The following is a 15,813-nucleotide window of genomic DNA, read 5'->3' as shown; positions in this document are numbered from 1 at the left end:
GGATGTGCTGGGATGGCGGCTCCAGAGATCCCAGGAGGGGGAAAAAATTGGGATTTCACTCCCTGCTCTTGGCTGGGGTGGGATGTGCTGGGATGGCGGCTCCAGAGATCCCAGGAGGGGGAAAAAAATTGGGATTTCAGTCCCTGCTTTGACTGGGGTGGGATGTGCTGGGATGGCGGCTCCAGAGATTCCAGGAGGGGGAAAAACTCAGGGATTTCACTGCCTGCTCTTGACACCAGGATCAGCTGCTCATCCTCTTCCACCGGAGCCCGCGGACAGAGATAAGGGAGACCCGCGGTGTCCTCGGCTTGTCACGGAGAATATCCCGAATATCCTGAGGAGAAACAGCCTCCCCTGCACTGCTCCCAGGTTATCTCTCCTGCTCTTTAGGAACGTTTGTGCCTTCAGCACGTCTTTTTCTGTCCAGAAATCATCAAAATACGCTTTATTTTGGTTTGGAATTTTTTGTTGTTGGTTTTTTTTTTTTAAGGGGCTGGAGGATGTCCCAGGGAAGTCAGCGTGGTTTAAAAAGTCACCGAGTCGTGCTTGTTTAGGAGAGAGGTTGCTCCCTCCTAAACGAGGGGCCCCACACATAGTGCTTTATAAATGGATATGTGTGGATAAATGCAAAAAAGCAATTTTTAATAAATAAAGAAATTAAAAAATAATAAATAAAGAAGGAAAAGGAAAAGGAAAAGGAAATGGAAAAGGAAAAAGAAAAGGATAAGAAAAAGAAGGAGAAGAAAAATAAAAATAAATAAATAGATAAACATCTAGAAATATATTTAAAGTATATAAATATATTTCCATATATAAATATATCTATAAATATATCTATAAATATATTAAAAATATAAATATATGCAGAGCACATCACAGACACACCGGCCCACATGTGAATCCACACAGACATTTAAGGGAGAGCTCCTGCTTTGATCATCTTTTATTTCAAACAGGGAAGGGCGGGGCTTGTTTTATCCTGTTTTACAGCTGGGATGAGCCCAGGATCAGGGATTTAGGGCTGAGATTAGAAAGTGACTGTCAGCTGGGATGAGATTCAGGGATTTAGGGCTGAGATTAGGAAGTGACTCTCAGCTGGGATGAGATTCAGGGATTTAGGGCTGAGATTAGGAAGTGACTCTCAGCTGGGATGAGATTCAGGGATTTAGGGCTGAGATTAGGAAGTGACTCTCAGCTGGGATGAGATTCAGGGATTTAGGGCTGACTTTGGGAAGTGTCTCACAGCTGGGGTGAGCCCAGGATTAAGGGCTGATTTTGGGGAATGTCTGCACACCGTGGATGAACGAAGTCCACTTCCTTGCTTTTCATAATCCTTCCCTTTGAACCTCTGGATTCCCAGACAAGGTCAGTGTGGCAGAACTCTGTTGACCTTTGGAGACGTTTTCCCCCCTGGAGTGACCTTCCACAGGCTCCAGCGGAGTTGTGTGACTGTTCACGGGCAGGACGGGGAAAATTAACATCGGGATAACGAGGAACACCGGCTGGAAAAGCCTCCCCTGGCTGCCAGGAGCAGATGCAGCACATCTGGCACCAATTCCCGACCCTCCAGCAACTACAGACCCACGAGAAACACCAAAAAAAACCACCCCAAAATACGGCAGCTGTAAATCTTGGGCTGATCCCAGCCCCTGCTGCTGCTGGTGGTGTTTTTGTGGAAATCTTCCTGGGATGGCTCTTCTAGGCCAGGTGAGTCACTGGGAGCGTGAGGAGTCAAACCTCCCCACACCCCAATCCCTCATTTGTCACTTCCCTCTCCTCCCGGCTGTCTGCACCGGCATCATCGCCCCGAGCAGACAGAAATGGGGAAACTGACCCCTCAAGCTTTAGTTTTCATATTTTCATGTTCTGCGGCGCCCAGGGGTGCAGCTCTGAGCTCACAGTCAGTGTCACTCAGCTCTCTGCACACAGCAGGGACACTAAACAAATCCTTCTCCTGCTGCACACCAAGGACAACTGGCACAAGTGTTCAGGCCCCAAAGCACAAACAACGGTGGCTGAAGGGAGGAAACAAGAAGGATGGGACTGCATCACCTGCAGCTGGAATGGGACAATTCAACCCCAAGATGCAAATGGACCAAAACTGATCAAAGTGGGAGACCCTGTGACCGTTTGTCCATTTTGTGACCATTTTGTGTCCATTTTGTGACCATTTTGGGTCCACCTTGGGTGTAGCCCTGGCCAGGCTCTTGTCCTGCCCAAGGTGGATCCTTAAAGTCCTTTTAATAAATCTCTCCTTTATCCTCCCGCTCTGTCCAGCCTGTTCCAGCTCAGCCTCCCCAAGGCATCACCCTCAGACCAGTTTTCAGTGCTGGTGAGTTCCTCAGAGCTGGACATGCAAGTTCTGATTAGAATCTTTGGGAAACTGCTCAGTGTAGGCAGGTGGGCCCCGAGGAATAACACAGGTGAAGCCAAAATATTAAATAAATATAAAATATTAAAATATTATAATATCTGTGAGCTGATTGCCCAAATTTTGGCCTCTGCAGGGACTTAACTCACTTCAGGCAAGTTGTGGTTTCTCCAAATAAACTTACGGATCGGTGGAGACTCTGGATTAACGGAGACACACTAATTAATAAATTAATCAGCACAGGGATCCCACCCATGGCACAGGACCTCTGGAAAACTTTCGGAAGTGGAGCTGGAGGATCCACAGGCTTCACCAAAATATTTCAGTGTTCAAAGCTGAGTATTCAAAGATCCTCAGGATTCCAAGGGCTGGGAGTGAGGGAGATAATTAGATGATAATTGGCCGTGGGGAGATGTGGGGCTCAGCTCCGATCACAAAGTCGAGGACTACATGAGAAATGGAAGAGGCTGTTTACCTCCTGACTGAAGGAAAAACCTCCAGGAATCCTCAGGAGATGATTTTAAGGGAGGGATCCTGCGAATTTTCTTTCACCTGAAGAATTCCGGAGAATCTTCCTTTTGATTTCTTCCCGGTGCCATTCACCTGGGTAGAGAACAGAGAAAGATCAGCTCCATTTGAGGTTTTTCAGGAATGTCAGTGTTCACCAGGAATGCAGGTGGACAGCAGAAACGGCTAAAAAGAGGAGAAAAAGTGAAGTAAAAAAAAAAACCAAACAAATTTAATATCAAATAATCATTAAAGTAATAATATTGATATTAAAATTGATAAATTACTATTTATATTTAAACAGTAAATATTTAAATATATTTATTTAATATTCAAACAACTGTTTAATATTAAAATATTAAATGATTAACATGTAATATTTATATCGAAAATTTTAATTAAATCGCAGGGTTCAATCTCCCTGTCTCCATTAGGGGTTCCGTGTCCATTGGGAAGAGAATCCTCGTTTCTAGCAATTATTGCTGATGTTTCAGACTAATTAGGATGGGCAGTGGTTGTTTAGGAAATTACTACAACCACCTATGGAAACGAGGATTGATACACATGGAAGTCTTAATTTGTTTAATTAATCAAGATTTTCATAGCTCTTTGAGAGCAGCAAACGCCAAATCTGGGGGGAAGAGCCAACCCCATTTCCTGGGATTGTCCAACAGCGGAATGACATCCCTAACAACCCCCCATCTCCGTTTAAAAGTGACAAAAAAAAAAGATGGAGACTCCAGAATTTCCTGGAGAAATTCCCCGGCTGTTGAGTCTTGCAGGAGCTGAGCGCACGGGTGTGATTCAGCGGCGATGAATTTCCAGCGCGGGGCCGTCGAAGGTTGAGCCCAGCCCTGGGCAGCAGCCGGGTTATAAAATACTAAAATGTTTTATTACCCGTGAGCTGACTGCCTGAATTTTGGCCTCTGCAGGTCCTAAACTCATTTCAGGAAAATTGTGGGTTCTCCAAATAAACTTATGGGTTGGTGGAGACTCTGGATGGGTCAGCCTCTCTTCCCGACCCGTTGGAAGCAGGAATTCAGTGCCGGAGCAAAGCCAGGATGGGCAGAGGAGAGGTTCCAGCCAGAGCATGAAGTTCACCTGGGGGTCACAGCCGCTCTCAGCTGAGGCTTGGTCAAAAAAAACCCCCAGTGACCTCCATCCAAAGCTTTCCGTTGGCAACCAAGTCCGAGTTAGTTTGGAAATGATGGGAAAAAAAATTCCGCGGTTCCATCGGGATTTTCCCCAGTTTTTGGGACTTGGGATGAGCTAGGGGCTGGCTCCTGCTTCTCTCTGGGGCTTCAGAGCTCAGCTCAGACACCTCTGGGGGAAAACAAAATTAATTTAAACACTCAGACAAGGTAAGTATTTTAATTTGGACGTTCTCCAAAAAAGCGTTTTTTAAAGGAAATCCGTGCGGTGCTGGAAAAAGGCGAAATGAACCCAAAGGGTGGCTGGAGGCAGCCGTGACCCTCCAGTTTTTTCAATTCGGGGATTTCCGGGCTTAATCCCAAAATTGTGCAGCTCAAAGATTCCCTTTCCTTGCAGAAAAATGTCTCCACGTCAGTCAGAACCAGGCTTTGTAACGGCAGCTAGATGAAACAGCAAATTCCAATTAATTCATAAGTTTTAATCCAAATGATGATAAAATAATCTGCTTTTGCCATCGAAGGCCAAATCAAGGATTTTATCTGAGTTCAAACTCAACAGGAGTGAAATATTTTGAATTGCGGCTCCGAAGAGTAGAAAATTCCGTGTGAAGTTTCACCACTTCAAGGTTAAACCACCTGAGAACTTCCAAAAAATTCCAGGTGAGTTCATAAAAATCCCAAACACGGGCTCCTAAAAACCTTCTGGTCCATCCCATAAAAACCAAAAAGGATTTTGATTTGAGATTCAGCTCACGAATATTTGGGACGAAGGCTGTGAAAAGGGATTTCTCTGGCACACACAGGTTTTCCCACCAGCCTTGGCTTTACGAAATGGATTCATTCCAGTTAAAGTTTGGGATTGTCTTCTCCATAAATTCAGCTGGACCACACCGGATGAGTGCTGGGATAACAATCCCACAGCGAGGGGTGCAGGACTCTCCTTAAAAGTAATTTCTACTTGGAGGAAATCACGGCAAGAGAAATTAAATAATCATCAAGCTGCCGACGATAAAATCTGTATCGGTAAATAAAATAACAAAGTAATAATAAAATCCTCTTCTTTCCCGCCCCGACTGCTGAAAATCCCCATGCAGGGTTGAAAATCCCAGTTCTTCCCAAGCAGGAATTTTCCTTTGGCCGACTCCAGACCCAATTTGTGCACACTCAGGTTAGGAACATTTTTCTCGTTCCCGGAGAAATTCGTGAGGATACAGAAACGACCTTTATGAGAATATAAAAAATGCTCTTTATTCTTTAACACGGAGACAACGCTCCAAGTCTGCCAGAGGTTTCTTGGTTTCTTCCCAGGAAAATTGAGAGGGAACAAGGGAAGTTGATCATTTTTATTTTCCTGAACTTTGAGAGGGATTCGGCTTCAAAGGCTCTGTGGCCACCACTGGCTTCTCCAAGGTTGTCACTTATTCCAGGATCTCCTCATTTTGATGGAATATTGCACGGAAAAATTGGAATAGCACCGATAATAGGGTGTAATTATTATAATTTCACCAGTAACAGGTGCAAATATTATTATTATATTACACCAGTAATAGGTTTGTCTTCTGGGGGGTCGGTTGGTTGAGGATTTCTTTCCGTGTTGAGGGGGGGGGGAATCCACTGTTTCCCAGGAAATAATTCCTTATCTGTTTTATTTATTACCGAATAACGAAAATAAATCCTTGGCTTGGATTCCACGTCAGACATGGAGATAATTGGGACTTTCTTTGGAATTTTTCTCACCTGCCTCCGACACTGTGATACTCCAAGACAATGAACATTGGGAAAAAAAAAAATTGAATTTAAAAATTAACACATGGAAATTGAGTGAATTAAAACTTCCTAGGAGGCCCCTCAACAGCTGGAAAACACAGGGCAGGATAATTAATTATTAACAAATCTATTTTGCATAAAGTTTCTTCTTGAAATCTGAGAGTGGAAATATTCAACTTCTTACACTGTTCTTGTGTCTTCAAAGAAGAAATAATATTAATATTACTATTAATAAGCTATTATATATTATAATATAGTATATTAGTCATAGTGTAGATATAATTCTATTGCTATTATTATTATTATTATTATTATTACTATTTTCTGTACAATGTTGATAACTTTTGATGCCATTTTCCCATCAAGAATAATTAATAGTATAATAATTAATATTCCAGTCTAAGGAACCCTTTTCTAATAATGTCCTTTTTTTTTTCCCTTCATCTCTCATTTCTTTTTTTATTTTTCTTTTCCTATGACAGAACTCTTTCTTCCTCCCGTATTTTTTTATCTCCTAGGATTATTTTTGGGAGTATTTTTATGATTCTATTTTTCCATAGTTTATTGCAATACGGCTTTATGGACCCCGAGTGCGCCGTAATAAATGCTGGGAAAAATAACTTACGAGGGGCAATAATCCCAGTTATGGCTGCTATGGAATATCCAGGAAGGAATTTTAGGAGCTCCAGCAGCCTGGGATGAAGTTTAGTTTATCTGCAAGGCTGCTGGAATTTGTCCTTTTTATTGGGGATATTCCGAAACACTCCAAAAAATGCAGCTTAATTCCCAGGCTGGTGCTTCACGGGAAGCTCTGTCCTGGAAAGGATTATGGTTCAAATCCCAAAAAAATCCCAGGCAAGGATCGCCACAGGCTTCCCTGGGCTTTCGAACTTTCCCCAATAACTCATCTCAATTTTAATATTTCAGGAGGCAGCGGTGATAAAAAACGACGGGAGGAGGAAGTTCCCAGGCGGATTTTTCCAGAAGCTCCTTCAAAATTATCCGGGGCTCCACGAATCCTTGGGGCTGGGGATAATCCTCGTCCTTGCTCGTGGCCTTTCCAAGTGTAGCGGTTTCGGTTCGAATTTTGGGTTTTTTGGCTGGCGTACTGTTTGTGTGGTGGTTTTACATTTGCTGAATTTTGTTTGCTTATTGGGAGGTAGGATTTCGGGAGGTGGTTTACTTTAAAAGTGAGCAGTTTATTCGCACACGGTAAGGAAAGAAAAAATAAAAGGAAAGAAAATGAAACTTTTAAATGCTTTTCCTCTCCCTACAAGTGTTCACTTTTTTACAAGCAACATAGAGACAAAACTTGTGACTTTGAGTCAGTTTTACTATTTCAATACAGTTTTTTGTTAATTTTTCAGGAGAGGAGTCTTGTGTTTATTACGGAATTTCCTTACTGACAATTTGGAAAATTGTTTTCAGTTGTCAGTTTAAAAGAAATCACCAATTGCACCTCACCACCTGTGCTAAACCAACACACTGGGATTTCTTTTCTTGCTCTGGATTTGCGGGATCAATGAAAACCTGCAGCTCACGAGAGCCAGGCTCATTTCCTTCCTTAGGCTTCATCCAGAGATTTTTTTCAGGAGAGGGAAGAGGAGGGAACAAGGACCCGGCACGGCTTTTTGTCCCTTGTTTACAGCCAGGAAATGCAAAGTTATTTCTCCAGACCTGCAGAAAATTTGGGGAAGTTTGGTTCATCTCTGCTTCCACATTTGTGTCCGTAAAGAGGCGGCACAAACTGCCCGTGGCCTTTTCCATCTGCTTCAGGAGGGTTTGGAAGTGTTTTCGCATTCCTGCCTGGAGCAACCTCAGCTGATCTCCACAGGTCCTTCCAAGAACTGATTTGGTCACAGAATTTACACACAGATTATGAAATTCTACAGCACAGTGTGTCTGCATATTCATTTCCACATCCATACGTATTTCACATTTATATTTATTTATTTTGCATCTCCTTGCACCTCGGTTCAGACACAGAACCCATATGTTTGTTGAGAGGTCAAGAAATGTCTGATTTTTTTTTTTTTTTAAATGTGATTCCAGGTTTGGAATGAAGGATACAGGAAAAGGGAGTTGTGGTAGAAGACAGGAAAATAAGGAAAACATCCCAGTGCTACGAAGAGATGAGCAGGGAAGGTGCTGTCTCTGAGAAATTATCTGTTCTCCTCCCAGTCCACCCACTTTCCAACTAAACAGAAGCAAATCTTCCACTTTTTTCCCCTCTGGGAATGAGGAGCTCTCCAGGACAGGATTCGACAGCTCCCATCAGGAACGGGCGTGAAGTTGCCCAGATGGGTCTGCTGTAGGAACCTTTTTCCTGGTGGTGACAGGACCCTGGCAAGATTCCCAATCAAAATCAGATTCCCCCCCCACCCCCCCCCATTTCCAAACCAAAAAAAAAAAAAAAAAAAAAAAAAAAAAAAAAATCAGGAAAAGAGGAGAAACCCGAATGCAACAGCCACATATAAATGAGGAATCTCCTTATTTCTTTTTTTTTTTTCTTTTTTTTTTTTTAAAGGTTCTCAGGAAAGACAGGAAATCTGAACACTGCCCTCCCCAGGGCCTCATCTATCAATCAGGCCTTTCCTTTGGCTCCAGGCTATTCCAGCCCTCTCCCTCTCTTCCTCAATTTGCAGTATCTTGAACAGGAACCCCGGGCCATGTTTAATATGTTTGGGTTTTAGGCCGACAACACAGAGGTCAACGTTTAAGTTAGATTATGGAATCAGAGCGGTCCCTTGGGATGAGCACAGAGCCAAGAAATTCCCATTTAATTGTCCTCTTCTCCCATCCCCCAGTTCTCCTTCCAAACAGCAAAGTCCTGTTATTTCCTCATTCCCTCTGCCTTGGAATTATATCAGGGCTGATCCCAGGTTTATGTGAAGCCGGGATCAGATTTTCCAAAGCACTTATGTGAGGCTTTGGTCATAAAAGACTGAGGCATTTGGGAAGGAAGAAGACTCTTGTTTTTCCCACAGGGAAATCCTTGGGGATTTGCTGGGACAAAAGACGCCTGAACTTGGCGTTTTTGTAAGACAGAGAGAGGAATGAATTCAATCTTTTACTTTGTGCCCAATCGGAAACGTTTGGGATTTTTTGTGTGCTGGGCATAGACTGGGAAGGCAAAAGCGGGAGAAGGAGCTGGGGATAACAGCGGGGAGTGCCAAGGGGAGCACAGGGTGGGAATAAACCTGAGGGCCACCCGCTGTAAACCAGAATGTGGCAAATTCCAGAGGATCACATGATCCCATGGATAAAGCTGGAAGGGCCCTGCTCTGGAATTCTCGTCCTTCCAGGTGTGCAAGGCACAACCTGACCTACAGCTGGGTCTAGCCCTACCCCAACTGGGATTTTGGGCCCTTCGCTTGTCTCTTCCAAATTATATTTCCATGACCTGTTGATTCCGGTAAAGTCAGATTGCCCTTCCCAGAACCACGTTTCTAATCCTCCTAAAGGTCCACAGAAATCTGGAACACGGCGGAAGAAATCGGAGCTTGTTTCCTTGTCCAGCTTATCCCACGGCCTTCCGTGGTTTGATTTTCACCACAGAACTGGAGATCTGGTTTTCATCACGTGCAGATAGATGAAATCCCACGTGCCGTGCCTGATTCCTGGGATGCGTTAGGGTCGGGATTTTAAGAGGGATGGGACCACTGGGAGACGTCTTAAAACGTTATTTATTGCCTCGGTCTCAAGGAGTGAGAACGTCTTCAGTGCACACGCCAGGAGTTCGTGGTCAGTGGTCACAAGATCACAGGTTACAAGATCTCTTAAAGGTTAATTAACCCATAAACTACTGTCGCAAAGAACGTTTTTACTATCGCACCAATCCGTAATTAATTCGTCTTCTATGTCTTTGCAACAGCGCGGACTTTCTTGACCGAACATCTAACGGCACACAAACTTATAGTTCTACACCTTAGAACTTCTTGTTACTCTTGACTCTTAAACTTTAAACTCGAAAACTTTCCAGTAAACTCCTGCCACAAAGAACGTTTTTACTTTCACACCAATCCCTATTTAATTTGTCTTCTACGTCTCTGCTGCAGCGAGGACTCTTGACCAATCTAATGGCGCACAAACTTACCTTAAAACTTCTTATTACTCTTAATTCTTAAACTTTAAACTCTAAAACTTTCCACTACCTAGCTTGAAGTGTTTCTGTCTAGCCCACATTCTTGCTCGTGGTCTCTAAATTTGGGAGCCTTCTCCAAGGCCTTGGGTCAAACCCTGTCCTTAATTCTGTGGTTGGGCCCGGGTTCCAAGAATCCTCTGTGCCTGGATTTCCCACACATCAGCGAGGAGACGGGATATGAAATGATCTCAGTGATGCTCCCGAAGTTTCTGGCCACTGTTATTGGCCGCCCAATTCCGAGGGCCGGGCGTTAATTTGTAGCTGAGGAAAATCCTTGGCATGAGTCCTGGGAGAGATTAGAGGTTGAGGCCCTAATTCATGACAAATTATTTTAATTGCTGTGCCAGCCAAACCTCTCTAAGCGCGTTCTGCTGTGTCTCGAAAGAGGGATGGAGATCAGAAATTCTGAGCGGAAATAGTTCCTTTATTCCAACATGGATAAAAATCACAGAACACCCTCAAAACAGCTGAAAATTTTATCCTGAGGTCCTTGGGAGTGGCTTGGACAGCTGAGCAGTTGCTTCTAAGAGGAGTTTTCCAGGTAAAATCACACCCTGAGTCAACAAGGAAATTCCCAGTATGGATTGTCTGGATCCCATGATCCCTGAGTTTGCTGTCGTCACTAAAACCCAGATTTCCTCCCTGGAATGGGTGTCTAGTGCCACTGGGATCCTCATCTGGGTGATTGGAGAAGACCGCGATCCTTCTGGAGCTGCCATCCAAAACCATGGAATCATCAAGGATGGAAAAGACCCCCAAGGTCATCCAGCCCAACCTTCAACTCAACGCCCCCAGGGCCACTAAAACGGGTCACAAAATGCCACATCTCCTGTTTGCCGGACACTTCCAGGGATGGAGACTCCCACCACTTCCTTGGGAAGCCTCTTCCAACGGTTCACCATTCAGTCAGGAGTTTTTTCCCTAGAATCCTACCTGAACTTCCCCTGGAGCAAGTTTAAAATTAATATAATTGTTTAATAAATTAACAGATCCCTTTTTTCGCTTGTTTCTTTTCAGTCCAGATTATTGTCCCAGGTTGGAAAATGTTTCCTGGGAGAAGCCAGGACAGGGGACAAACGCAGTTACAAGCAATATCCACGTTTTTATTCCTGAAATATAAACCTGTGGCAAATTGATGGAAGGAAATTTTGGGGTTTTATCCCAAATTTTTGCTTTGTCTTGGTTTTGAGGTGCTGCATGACTTTTAGAAAGACTTCCAATAGCGAAGGAAATATTGACTGGGGAATGTATCCTGTGGGATCATGTCCTGAGTGGATCCCTGGAAAAGATGAGATTTCTGATTCCATTATTCTCCAGACACTTTTCCTGGAATACTTTATTGTGGTTAGAAGAAGGATAATTAAAGGATAATTATTCCCATCCTTATGTTCTTAACAGTCGGACTAACGGGGAAGGAATTAGAAGGGAAGTTCCGTGGATAGAGGAAGGGGCTGGGAAAAAAAAACAAAAAAAAATTTCAGATTTATGCCTCAAACTGCCCTGAGTGGTACAAACAACGTCCGATCCACGAATTCCCCAAATTGCATCACCTCCAGAGCGGCAGGAACATTCCATAGGCGCAGGAACCAATTACGTAGAGAGATGAAAATTCAGCGCTAATGGCATCTTTATGTGAATATTTAAATCCAGGCTGCAAAGCGCCCACGTTTTATTGACGTCTATAAAAGACGCGACAAAAGCTGCTGCGTTTTTGGAGATTAAATTAAAACAAGGAGATGTGAGAGCTGTCAAGCAGGAAAAGGCTCTGCAGCCAGGGCGAGGCAAATAAAACAACGCTGGATTTTATCCGTAATTCCCTACGGCAGGAATGCTGAGCAGTGGGGAGAGGGATATTTGCTGCCTGGCTATTAACTTGAAATTTAAAAAGGTAAATCCAGCGCAGCCCCATTCCCTGTCCTGCTAGAAGAGGACTGGAGGACATGGAGACGGATTAAGCATTCCCAGAAAGAAACATAAAAGAATATGAAACACATAGAAAACAACGCATTAAAGAAAAAGGGGGGAGAAAAGAAATCACTATTTTATTTTATTTTATTTTATTTTATTTTATTTTATTTTATTTTATTTTGTTTTGTTTTGTTTTGTTTTGTTTTGTTTTATTTTATTTTATTTTATTTTATTTTATTTTATTTTATTTTATTTTATTTTATTTTATTTTATTTTATTTTATTTTATTTTATTTTATTTTATTTTATTTTATTTTATTTTATTTTATTTTATTTTTCCAGGCCATGAGAAAGGATAATTCAAAGCAAATGTGGAGCCTTTCTCTACAGCCAGACAAGCACCGAGGGTCACATGAGCTCCGTGGTGGTTTGGTTCCTTGTTAATCCACACCGCGATCCCAGCGGTCCTGGAATTATTAGTGGGAAATCTCGCTCCAATGGCCGTGTTTGCCAACTGGCTGCTCTGCGTTTATTTGGTAATTATCCTGATTATTTGATACATGGATCCCGGGCCGGGTTTTCTCTCCCCCTCCCAGGAAAAGAGGAGCATCAGCTCCCCCATACGTTTCTCATCTTTGGGATCAAAGGGATTCGTGGAAAAGCTGCTTTGCTGTGGGCAGGGCTCGGATGCTTTCCCAACGCCGGATGTTTGGAGAAAGGTTTTGAGCACGCACACAAACCTCCACTTTTTTTCCTGGTTTTTTGGTGCATAAACCATTCCCTGGATGCAGAGACACCCCAGCTTGGCTCTGGTGGATGAAGCTTTCCACGCTCCAGAACCTGCTGGAAGTTGGGGTTTCACCGCAGGAAGAACCGATCCCAATTGGGCTGCTCCCATTCCCAGCTCCCATTTCCATATCCATGAGGTGAAATGAGGGAAGAGGCTGAAACTAAACTCCCAAAATTCGTGTTGCCCCAGATTTGCTCCCTGGCCTGGCTCAGGGTGATGTCAAATGAGGGTTTGCTCCGGATTTGGATCCCAAATTTAATGGATAAAGGACGGGGCTCTGAGCAGCTCCAGCTGGTGGAAGGTGTCCCTGCCCATGGAACAGGGTTGGAACTGGATGATCCCTAACGTCCCTTCCAATTCCGGGATTTTATGATGGAATGAAATTTTCCATGACGGTTTTCCCAACCCCTCCAGGACCTTAAGGACATCAGTGCCTCTTCTCTGCCTCGAGGCCATTTCATTTCCATCCAGATTGCCCGGATGTTATCCGGAATATCCAACCCCAAATCTGTCCAAGCCCGGTGCTGCAGAGTTTGGGGCAGCCTTGGTGCCCCACCTGCACCCAGAGATTTGTGAATTTGGGATCGAACGCAGGGTCAAAGGACCCCGCTCTCCAAGGGGAACGTTTTTATTGGTGTTTTCCTCGTTTTGTCATTTATTTCCAGAGCTCAGGAGGGGATCACGAGTGCACAGCTCATTCCTCACCCTTCCTTGCTCTTTGGCTGCCATTAAATGTGCGGCTGGAAGCTCCTTACGGAATCGTTTGGGTTGGAAAAGTCCTTCGGGATCACCAGGTCCGACCATTCCCTCAGCGCAGCCACCGCTAAGCAACGTCCACACATTTTTTAAAATTCCTTCAGGGAATTTCAAATGGATGAGGGCTCCACGACAGCCCTGAGCAGCCTGTGGAGGCCGGGACAACCCTTCCCAGGAAGGATGTTCCCTAATATCCAACCTAAAGCTCCCAAAACCCGCTGCTGGGTTTCTTTAGGGATCGGGGTCTGTTTCCACCAGCCTCACCTTCTCTGTTTAATTTTCTGTCTTGTAAATGATTTCAAGGTTCACAGCACCACTTGCAGAGCTGGATTTTAGGATTTTCAAGGCACAGGTATTTAGGATTTTAGGATTTTACAGGTATCATTTAGGATTTTAGGATTTTCAAGGCACAGGTATTTAGGATTTTAGGATTTTACAGGTATCATTTAGGATTTTAGGATTTTCAAGGCACAGGTATTTAGGATTTTAGGATTTTACAGGTTTCATTTAGGATTTTAGGATTTTCAAGGCACAGGTATTTAGGATTTTAGGATTTTGCAGGTATCATTTAGGATTTTAGGATTTTCATGGCACAGGTATTTAGGATTTTAGGATTTTCAAGGCACAGGTATTTAGGATTTTAGGATTTTACAGGTATTATTTAGGATTTTAGGATTTTCAAGGCATAGGAATTTAGGATTTTAGGATTTTCAAGGCACAGGTGTCATTTAGGATTTTAGGATTTTCAAGGCACAGGTGTCATTTAGGATTTTAGGATTTTCATGGCACAGGTATCATTTAGGATTTTAGGATTTTCAAGGCACAGGTATTTAGGATTTTAGGATTTTACAGGTATTATTTAGGATTTTAGGATTTTCAAGGCACAGGTATCATTTAGGATTTTAGGATTTTCCAGGCACAGGTATTTAGGATTTTAGGATTTTGCAGGTATCATTTAGGATTTTAGGATTTTCAAGGCACAGGAATTTAGGATTTTAGGATTTTCAAGGCACAGGTATCATTTAGGATTTTAGGATTTTCAAGGCACAGGTATCATTTAGGATTTCAGGATTTTCAAGGCACAGGTATCATTTAGGATTTTAGGATTTTACAGGTATCATTTAGGATTTTAGGATTTTCAAGGCACAGGTATCATTTAGGATTTTAGGATTTTCAAGGCACAGGTATTTAGGATTTTAGGATTTTGCAGGTATCATTTAGGATTTTAGGATTTTCAAGGCACAGGTATCATTTAGGATTTTAGGATTTTGCAGGTATCATTTAGGATTTTAGGATTTTCAAGGCACAGGTATTTAGGATTTTAGGATTTTACAGGTATCATTTAGGATTTTAGGATTTTCAAGGCACAGGTATCATTTAGGATTTTAGGATTTTACAGGTATCATTTAGGATTTTAGGATTTTCAAGGCACAGGTATCATTTAGGATTTTAGGATTTTCAAGGCACAGGAATTTAGGATTTTAGGATTTTCAAGGCACAGGTATCATTTAGGATTTTAGGATTTTCAAGGCACAGGTATCATTTAGGATTTTAGGATTTTACAGGTATCATTTAGGATTTTAGGATTTTCAAGGCACAGGTATCATTTAGGATTTTAGGATTTTACAGGCACAGGTATTTAGGATTTTAGGATTTTGCAGGTATCATTTAGGATTTTAGGATTTTCAAGGCACAGGAATTTAGGATTTTAGGATTTTCAAGGCACAGGTATCATTTAGGATTTTAGGATTTTCAAGGCACAGGTATCATTTAGGATTTCAGGATTTTCAAGGCACAGGTATCATTTAGGATTTTAGGATTTTACAGGTATCATTTAGGATTTTAGGATTTTCAAGGCACAGGTATCATTTAGGATTTTAGGATTTTCAAGGCACAGGTATTTAGGATTTTAGGATTTTGCAGGTATCATTTAGGATTTTAGGATTTTCAAGGCACAGGTATCATTTAGGATTTTAGGATTTTACAGGTATCATTTAGGATTTTAGGATTTTCAAGGCACAGGTATTTAGGATTTTAGGATTTTACAGGTATCATTTAGGATTTTAGGATTTTCAAGGCACAGATATCATTTAGGATTTTAGGATTTTCAAGGCACAGGTATCATTTAGGATTTTAGGATTTTACAGGTATCATTTAGGATTTTAGGATTTTCAAGGCACAGGTATCATTTAGGATTTTAGGATTTTCAAGGCACAGGTATCATTTAGGATTTTAGGATTTTACAGGTATCATTTAGGATTTTAGGATTTTCAAGGCACAGGTATCATTTAGGATTTTAGGATTTTCAAGGCACAGGTATCATTTAGGATTTTAGGATTTTACAGGTATCATTTAGGATTTTAGGATTTTCAAGGCACAGGTATCATTTAGGATTTTAGGATTTTCAAGGCACAGGTATC

This window comes from Chamaea fasciata, unplaced genomic scaffold (genome assembly GCF_029207755.1).
Source record: "Chamaea fasciata isolate MVZ Bird 193981 ecotype frontalis unplaced genomic scaffold, bChaFas1.0.hap1 SCAF_1, whole genome shotgun sequence".
NCBI classification, from domain to species: domain Eukaryota; kingdom Metazoa; phylum Chordata; class Aves; order Passeriformes; family Sylviidae; genus Chamaea; species Chamaea fasciata.
The sequence above is the reverse complement of the archived record's forward strand: the minus strand, read 5'-3'. Positions refer to the sequence as shown.